At 35.2% G+C, this 9,301-nt stretch overlaps 1 non-coding gene across 1 annotated transcript; it reads right to left on the bottom strand.

Moving 5' to 3' along the window:
* Positions 1–7,026: 7,026 nt before the first annotated feature.
* LOC142523588 (18S ribosomal RNA) lies at positions 7,027–7,356 on the bottom strand. The gene has a single exon (XR_012814774.1). It is a non-coding gene; the product is annotated as an 18S ribosomal RNA (ribosomal RNA).
* Positions 7,357–9,301: the final 1,945 nt, after the last annotated feature.

Genomic DNA, 9,301 nt, shown 5'->3' on the forward strand with positions numbered 1-9,301 from the left:
ATGGCTCCATATAAGGCACTATACGGGAGGAAGTGTAGGTCGCCAGTGTATTGGGACGAGATAGAAGAGAGGGCAGAATTGAGTCCGGATATTTTCAGGCAGACCTGCAGAGTTGGTAGTCAGGATTCAGGACAAGGTGAGAACTGCTCAGTGCCGTCATAAGACTTTTACAGATCAGAGGCGCAGGGATCTTGAGTTTGCAGTAAGGGATCATGTATTCGTGAAAGTCGCACTGATTAAGGGTATGATGAGATTCGAGAAGAAGGGCAAGCTCAGCCCTAGATTGAATGAATGCAATCTAGGGTTTTATTTAAAATATGTTTTTAAGGGTTTTTATGTATTTAATGCATGGTTATTGCATGAGCGAGGTTTATTTCATAATTATTTTTAAGTTTCATGCATTAGGATTTTAGGTTGCGCATTTCACGCTCGAACGATTAACGGAGACCGGAGAAAATTAAGAAAAAATATTTTTATTGAATGATTAATTTTAATTAATTAATATGAAGTGTTTTAAAGTGTACTTTTCGAAAATTGGGCTTTGGTGGGTATTTTTACTCGATGGATCGTATATTGACTGGTACGCAAATTTTAGCGAATCAGATGACTTTTGAGGGTTCGAGTAATATTTTCAAAAATGTACCTTAAACGAAATATTTTTCGCGAGTGTTTTTGGACTTGGTAGGATTATTTTGTTGCTTATTGGGCCAAAAATCCATTTAAACCCTTAAATTTTCATTTATGGCCCATTAGTGTATAATTATATATATTATACACCCTAATTAAACCCTAATCTCCCCTAAACATTCAGCAGCCGTCCCCTCCCCCTTGGCAGCACCCTTCTCACGTTTTTTACTGCAGAAACTCAAAAAATTCTTCAAGCTTTCAAGAAAAAGGTTTCCCCGCCTCTCCGGTTCGCGTCCTGCGCGTAGATTTTCAAGCTTCCAAGCGCATAAATGTCAAGGCACGCTTTGTATTATTCTTTTCTCATCATTCACGCTATATATGTTGATGCATATGTAATTGCATGAAAAATTCGTAGATCTATCGTATAGAAACATTTTTGCAACGTTTTGTCACGAAATATGTTCATTCATGCATGTAACTCACGTTTTGCTGCATTTTGTGCAAGGGGCTGCCAAATCTAGCGTGTTAGGAGTTGTATACGTGAAGATCGATGGATTCTAGGGCTGAGAGGAGATCGAAACATGGCTGGTTGACGACAGTGAGCGCATGGGTTGAGTGGTTCACGCGAAGGGTAAATCGAGTTGTGCCTCGAGTATTCGAGAGCGTGGGTTCAAGGATCATGGTTATGTCTAAGCAGTGGAAGGTCTGGTTATGGTCTAGGATTAGTTGTTTCAAGCCTAGTTCGGGCCGAGTGAGAATAGAGACGAGTTGGATCTGCAGCATCTTTGGGATTTTTGTTCGAGGAGGCCAGCGCCACGACGCTAGGCTATCCAGCGCCGCGGCGCTTAAGGTACAGATTTGGCAGTGCAGCAGCGCTGCACAACCAGCGCCTAGGCGCTTGTCCAATGCTTGATTTTTTTTTGATTTCAGCGAGTCTTCCTCAGGTTGGCTACTCCAATAAGCTAGGCCGGGTGTTCCAAGATTATGGGAAATATAATATGGGTCGTATGTTGTACAATTAAGAATCATAGAACTATGGTTAAGGATTAGATCAAATCGTGGGTTAAACGAGACCTTGGTCCAAGTTTAAGATGAATTGCAAAATTTACGGGACGGGCTCGAGGTTACATCTAGAAAATGCTTATAATGATGTTTTGATGTGTTTTTGAGGAGTTATTTGGCTTAGGGTCGAACTTTAGAGGTTCATGGGTAAAATGGTCATTTTGGGTTCTAGGAAAAAATGATCATTTTGCACCCAAGTCAAGTTTATAGTCCTGGCAGCGCCCTAATCACAAATTTAGTATGTTTTTACATTTTTATGTATAATGTTTATGAATTTTTACGAAATTATGAAATATACGTTGCATGCTTGTTTTGAAGGAAAAATGTAAGTATACGCATGATTTTGATAAGTGATGAAAATGATAATGTTTTTAAAGGATAGGAATTGGTTGTGACTGACGATATATGTATACGATGAGCTGTATGGCTAGGGCTCAGTGGATGGGTAATACAATCGCTGATGCCCCCGCTGTCGGGTACCACGGTTATATGTAGATGGATCTATCGAATAGAGCTGATACGATAGAGCTGATACGATTAGAGCTGATACGAAAGTCACAACTAATGAACTGAATTCAATTAACATAAATGTATAGGTATATGATGATAAGATGAGATTTTTTGACACGTTATGCTTTTACGATATGTTTACACTTACGTTTTTAAGATCATGAAACGTATTTTATTACAGCACTTTTCATTGTTGCTTAATATGTATATGTATTTGCTATTAACCTTACAGGTTTGTTGAATCTTTAGACTCACTAAGTGTGAATGATGCAGGTGAGCATGTCGATGAGGAGGTTGGAGGTGCCGAATTCTGAGTAGGCAGGGCTGGATGTGCGCACATGACTCGATGACCATATTTTCCGCACATCACGTTTTATGAGTTTAGAGTGGACGTGAACATTTTATTACGCTTGATTTTGACATATTGTTAGTTATCAGAAATTTTTACTTGATTTACTTTTTCGTACATTTATGATGGCCGAGTTGACAATTTTGAACTGTCGTATTTTATCTGTTATTTGATTACGATTATTTTTAAAAGGTGTATTTTTCAGCAGTATTGCATGCATGCAAAATCTTAAATTTCGAAAGTAAGTTTATATACAAAAAATTAGCATTTTTAAGTAGTAGATGATTTCAATAATCCTAGTATGTAGAGCCTCAGTATTGTTCCGGGTCGTAAGGACTAATCACATACAATCACAACCCAAACTTTTTCTCTCGATGAATGATAACCACTTGGAAAATTCGAGGGAGCGTTGTTTGGTGCAATCATCGTATGATTACACGTATGTATATGATTGGACATCTCAATGTCCTTACCATGAAACAGGGTACACAACATCACAGATGCTAGTTTCAAGCTCAAGTGGCTTTTAGCCTTATTTTAGGCGATTGAATCGACTAGGAATGAATTTAAAATATATATTGTTTACAAATGAGTTTCAAGATCGAATTACGATTCATTTATATTAAAGCATAATCACGGAGCTTATCTATGCTGATTGCATTGGGTATACAGATAAAGTAAAATAAAACTATAAAAAGGTAAATTATATTAAGATAAAGATTGTTTATTACATTTTTGTCAATAAATTCCCTAGCCAACCGTTGGTTTACAGGACATCTACTCTAACATATTCGTGATTTTATCTCTCACAATTTTATTGTTTGTAAAGTGGAAAATCTTGATTTTATTTTTGAAGTTAATTTTTATATATATAGATACATAATTTTTTGGGTCATATATGTATTTTTATAAGACTATTATGTCATTATTAATACAAAATCAAAGTTCTTGAAAATTAAACGGTATTCATGCGCGTGTGTTTAAAACAACTTTTCTTCATCGATTTAAGCTAAATTCCTTATAAAACTATTTAAATAATTTTTGTTTCTGTAAAATGAAGAAGAAAAAAAAATATCCACACTTATTATTATTATTATTATTATTATTATATATATATATATATATTTTTGTGCGCGCTGGTGAGGTAAAAATACTCAATTTAGGTGTAGATATTATGGGAAAAGAAGAAAAGAGGGAGGTTATTTTAAAAAAAAAATTGTCTGGCGAGTTTATATTATATATCAAAACTATTATAGAAAAGATATTGTAGATGATTATTGATATTATTACCTATTCAATTCTGTAAATCTAATCTATAAATAGATGTCACAAATGATGAATAAAGCACGCTAATACTATGTGGAGAGAAAGTGACTGATCAAGACATGTTATAAAAAACATTCTCCACTTTTCATGCATCAAACGTGCTCCTGCAGCAGCAATATCGTGAACGTTGATTTCAAAGGTACTCTGAACTCATCTCATGCTTACTAGTTGCTGAACAAAACAATGAGCTGCTCATGAAAAATCACCAAATGTGCCAAACTGGATCCATACCATTTCCTGAAGCAAATGGAACTACATTTCCTGAAGAATATGAAATTGCATTTCCTGAAGCGAATGCTAATTCCACTCAAAATCATAACAATGAAATTCAACGTGGACGTGGGCGTGGGCGTGGCCAAAGAAGATACTATCAGCAACAAAATGGAAAGAAAAATAAAACAAGCCACCAGCAGTGGAATTTCAATAATGAAGAAGCAAAAGAGAAGAGTTCCAAAGTATATGAAGAAAAATGTTATAGATGTGGAATGGAAGGGCATTGGTCTCGTACCTGTCGTACGGCAAAACATCTTGTGGATCTATACTAAAAATCAATCAAGGAAAATGGAAAAATGGAGATAAATTTTGTGGATAATGATGATCCAATTGATATAACTCACTTGGACGTCTCTGATTTCTTTGCTAATCCAGATAGAAATATAGATAATTTGATTGGTGGTGGTGTGTTAGAAAATAATTAGTAATTACTTTCATTGGTCTTGTTCCTACTTTGAATTTCTATTGTTTATTAGTTTATCGTGGTCTCGTTTTTATTTTGATATTCAGTTCATGTTTAGGATTTGTCATCGAGGTTTATTTTGTTATTCAATAAATGTTTTCATTATTCAATAAAATATTTCCTTTGAAAGTCTTACACATTATTTATCATATTTAGCTTATTGAATTATATTTTTATTTCAGATTAACGATGAAATGTCAGATGAATGCTTAGTGGATAGTGGTACAACACATACCATTATTCAAAATAAAAAGTATTTTTTGGAGTTAACATTAGCTGAAAATAATGTTACAACAATATCGGGTGCATCAAAAATTATTGAAGGTTATGGAAAGGCAAAAATCATTTTACCAAATAATACAAGCCTATATATTGAAAATGCCCTATATGCGAGCAAATCCAGTAGAAATTTGCTTAGCTTTAAAGATATCCGCCGAAATGGATACCATACTGAAACATTAAAATGAAAATAATTTCGAATACCTTTGCATAACATCTATTATATCTAGCCAGAAGTAGATAAAAGAAAAATTATGTGCACTCCCTTCTGGAATGTATTTTACAACAATAAAACAGTCGAAGCAAACATTGTCACAAACCAGAAGTTTGTTGACCAACAGAGCTTCAAATTATGGCATGATCGACTTGGTCACCCTGGGGCAACAATGATGCGCAGAGTAATTATTAACTCACATGGACATCCTCTAAAGAACCAGAAGATTCTTTTACATAACTGATTATCCATGTGTAGCTTGTTCACAAGGCAAAATAATTATAAGACCTTCCCCTACAAAGATTGATGTTGAAATCCCAACCTTCTTGGAGAGAATTCATGGGGATATTTGTGGGCCTATACACCTACCATGTGGACCATTTCGATACTTCATGGTATTGATTGATGCGTCTACTAGATGGTCACATGTTAGTTTGCTTTCAACTCGAAATATAGCTTTTGCTAGATTACTTGTGCAAATTATTAAATTACGATCTCAATTCCCATATCACTTAATCAAGACAATTCGTCTTGATAATGTTGCTGAATTTAAATCGCAGACATTTAATGGCTATTGTATGTCAATAGGGATTTCAATTGAGCATTCGGTTACCCATTTTCATACACAAAATGGCTTAGCAGAGTCATTTATTAAGCGTTTGCAATTAATTGCTAGACCATTATGGATGAGAACCAAACTTCCATCATCTGCGTGGGGCCATGCCATATTACATGCTGCATCATTGATTCGTATAAGGCCAACTAATTATCACCAATACTCACCCTTACAACTTGCTTATGGTCGAGAGCCTGATGTTTCTCACCTTCGAGTATTTGGTTGTGCAGTACAAGTCCCTCTCCCACCTACACAACGAACCAAAATGGGCCAACAACGTAGACTTGGGGTTTATGTGGGATATGATTCACCATCTATTATTAGATTTTTGGAACCTTTAACAGGAGAATTTGTTTACTGCGAGATTTGCAGATTGTCACTTCGATGAATTGGAATTTCCAAATCTAGGGGAAATAAAGTTGTGTCCCGAAAAACAACAAAAGATTTGTTGGAATGAAAAAACACTATCTCATTATGATCCTCGAAATAATCAATGTGAGCAAGAAGTTGAAAGAACCATTCACTTGCAAAGAATTGCAAATCAATTGCCCGATGCTTTTGTTAATACAAAGAATGTGACAAAGTCACATATACATGTAGAGAATACCCCTGTAAAAATTGATGTCCCCGTAGGACCAGCTATTATTCAACCTGCAAATGAATCTAAAATACGCCAGAAGCATGGTCGACCAATTGGTTCAAAGGATATTGTACCTCGAAAAAGAAAGGTACAAGAGAAAGAAAATTCAAAAGCTCCCGAAGAAGAAATCTTGGATGATATAGTAAGAGAAATCAATGAACCAAGCTTGGGTAATATTATTTCTGAAGAATTGATTCTCATGAAAAAAATGAGACTTCAATAAATTATATATCATCTCGAAATTTTTGGGATCGAAATAACACAATTGTTGACAATGTCTTTGCCCTAAATGTCGCCCTTGACATCATACATAATAAAGACCCAGAACCACAATCCGTTAAGGATTTTCAACAAAGAGATTGGCCAAAGTGGAAGAAGGTCATACAAACTGAATTAGACTCACTAGAAAAACATAAAGTGTTTGGACCTGTAGTACGAACACCAGAAAATGTAATCCCAGTAGGATACAGATGGGTTTTTGTACGAAAGAGAAATGAAAATGGTGAAATTGTAAGATACAAGGCCCGACTCGTAGCCCAAGTTTTCTCGCAGAGATCTGAAATTGACTATGAGAAAACGTATTCACCTGTGATGGATGCCACTACTTTTCGATTCCTAATCAGTTTAGCTGTACTTCTCCGGGAAAAGAAGTTCACGACCCGTGGGCCTTCTACCTCCATGCGGCATTGCTATAGTCAGGCTTTCGCCCATTGCGAAAAATTCCCCACTGCTGCCTCCCGTAGGAGTCTGGGCAGTGTCTCAGTCCCACTGTGGCTGATCATCCTCTCGGACCAGCTACTGATCATCGCCTTGGTAAGCTATTGCCTCACCAACTAGCTAATCAGACGCAAGCCCCTCCTCAGGCGGATTCCTCCTTTTGCTCCTCAGCCTACGGGGTATTAGCAGCCATTTCCAGCTTGATATGCAACTTATGGATGTTGTAACTGCTTATCTTTATGGTTCACTTGATAGTGATATATGAAAGAAAATGGTGAAGCGCCCAAGGCTATTTTATCAATAAAACTACATAAATCCTTATATGATTAAAGCAATCTGGTCGCATGTGGTACAATCGTCTTAGTGAATATTTATTAAAAGAAGGATATACAATAATGCTATTTGTCCATGCGCTTTTATAAAAAAAAAATTATGGCAGTATATGTTGATGATCTAAATCTTATTGACACTCCAGAAAAGCTTACTACAACTGCCAATTACTTGAAAAATGAGTTTGAGATGAAAGATTTAGGAAAAACAAAATTTTGTCTCGGATTGCAAATTGAACATTTGCAAGAGGGAATATTTTTTCATCAATCATCATATACAGAAAAAATATTAAAGCGCTTTTATATGGACAAGTCACACCCATTAGCATCACCAATGTTTGTTCTATCACTTGATGCTAACAGAGATCCTTTTCGACCACCTGAAAATGGAGAAAAAGTCGTTGGTCCAGAAGTACCATATCTAAGTGTCATTGGTGTACTGTCATATCTCGCAAATTGTGCTCACCCAAATATATCATTTTCTATTAATCTTTTAGCGAGATATAACTTATGTCCAACCCGAACACATTAGAATGGTGTAAAACACATATTTCGTTATCTTTGGGGTACAACTGATATAGGATTATTTTATTCGACAAAATTAAAGTTTTCTTTAGTTGGATATGCAGATGCAGGATATCTTTCTTATCCACATAAAGCTAAATCCCAGACATGTTATGTGTTTACACGAGGAGACACTGCTATATCATGGAAGTCGGTGAAGCAATCCTTAACAGCGACGTCTACAAATCAATCTGAGATCATTGCAATGCATGAAGCAAGTCGGGAGTGTGTGTGGTTGAGATCTATGACACAACCATATTCAAGAATCATGTGGGCTCCCAACAGCCAAAGATGACCCAACAGTAATATTCGAATATAATACTGCTTGCATTGCGCAGTTAAAAGGAGGCTACATCAAAAGTGATAGAACAAAGCATATTTCACCAAAGTTTTTCTATACACATGAGCTTCAAGAAAATGGTGATATTGACGTCCATCAAATTAGTTCAAGCGACAATGTAGCTGACTTATTTACAAAGGCATTGCCAACTTCAACATTCAAAAAATTGGTGCACAAGACAGGGATGCATCAGTTGAAGGATCTCAGATGATTGAGATCAGTGGGAAGTATCTATTGTTGTACTCTTTTTTCCTCCGTTCAGGTTTTTCCATTGGGTTTTACTGACAAGGTTTTAACGAGACAGCATTTGAACTCCTACATCTCTTAGAAGTAATTTGTTGAGTCGATATCATCTAAGGGGGAGTATTATAGAAATGATATTGTAGATGACTATTGATATTATTACCTATTCAATTCTGTAAATCTACTCTATAAATAGAGATCTCAAATGATGAATAAAGCACGCTAAATCATTTTCTCTTCTCTATATTCTTACTATTCATAACAAAAACTTTATTTTAGTAAGATTATTATATATTACTATATATTAGACCTTGGAGTAACTTATTTTCATTTCAATTTTAAGTCAATTTGGATAAAATATCTCCGAAGTGACAATTTTAATGATAGGATAACGAGGCATGGAAGCGTTCTGCTATGCTATTAGAGGAGAAATTATTTTCTATAACAAAAAAATAAAATTCTATAATTATTTAAAATAATCAATCGTTATAGTTTAAAAAATTAACTAACCAATTTGAAAATGCTATAAAATCTAGAAATATCTAATTAGTATAATCTACTATTTTACATGTGGGGAAAAAAAGACAAGTTTATTATTATTTAAGAGAAGGTTTTGTCGCTTTTAAAAAAAAGTTTTGTCTTTGGAGCATTTGAATCAATTTGGATTTTATTCAAAGTTAGGGACATCCACTTTGAAACAAACACAAGTCAAATGTCATGAGCTTGAAAAATTAATTTCAAAAATCAAC

The sequence above is a fragment of the Primulina tabacum genome, chromosome 13 (genome assembly GCF_025594145.1).
Source record: "Primulina tabacum isolate GXHZ01 chromosome 13, ASM2559414v2, whole genome shotgun sequence".
In the NCBI taxonomy this organism is placed as follows: Eukaryota; Viridiplantae; Streptophyta; class Magnoliopsida; order Lamiales; family Gesneriaceae; genus Primulina; species Primulina tabacum.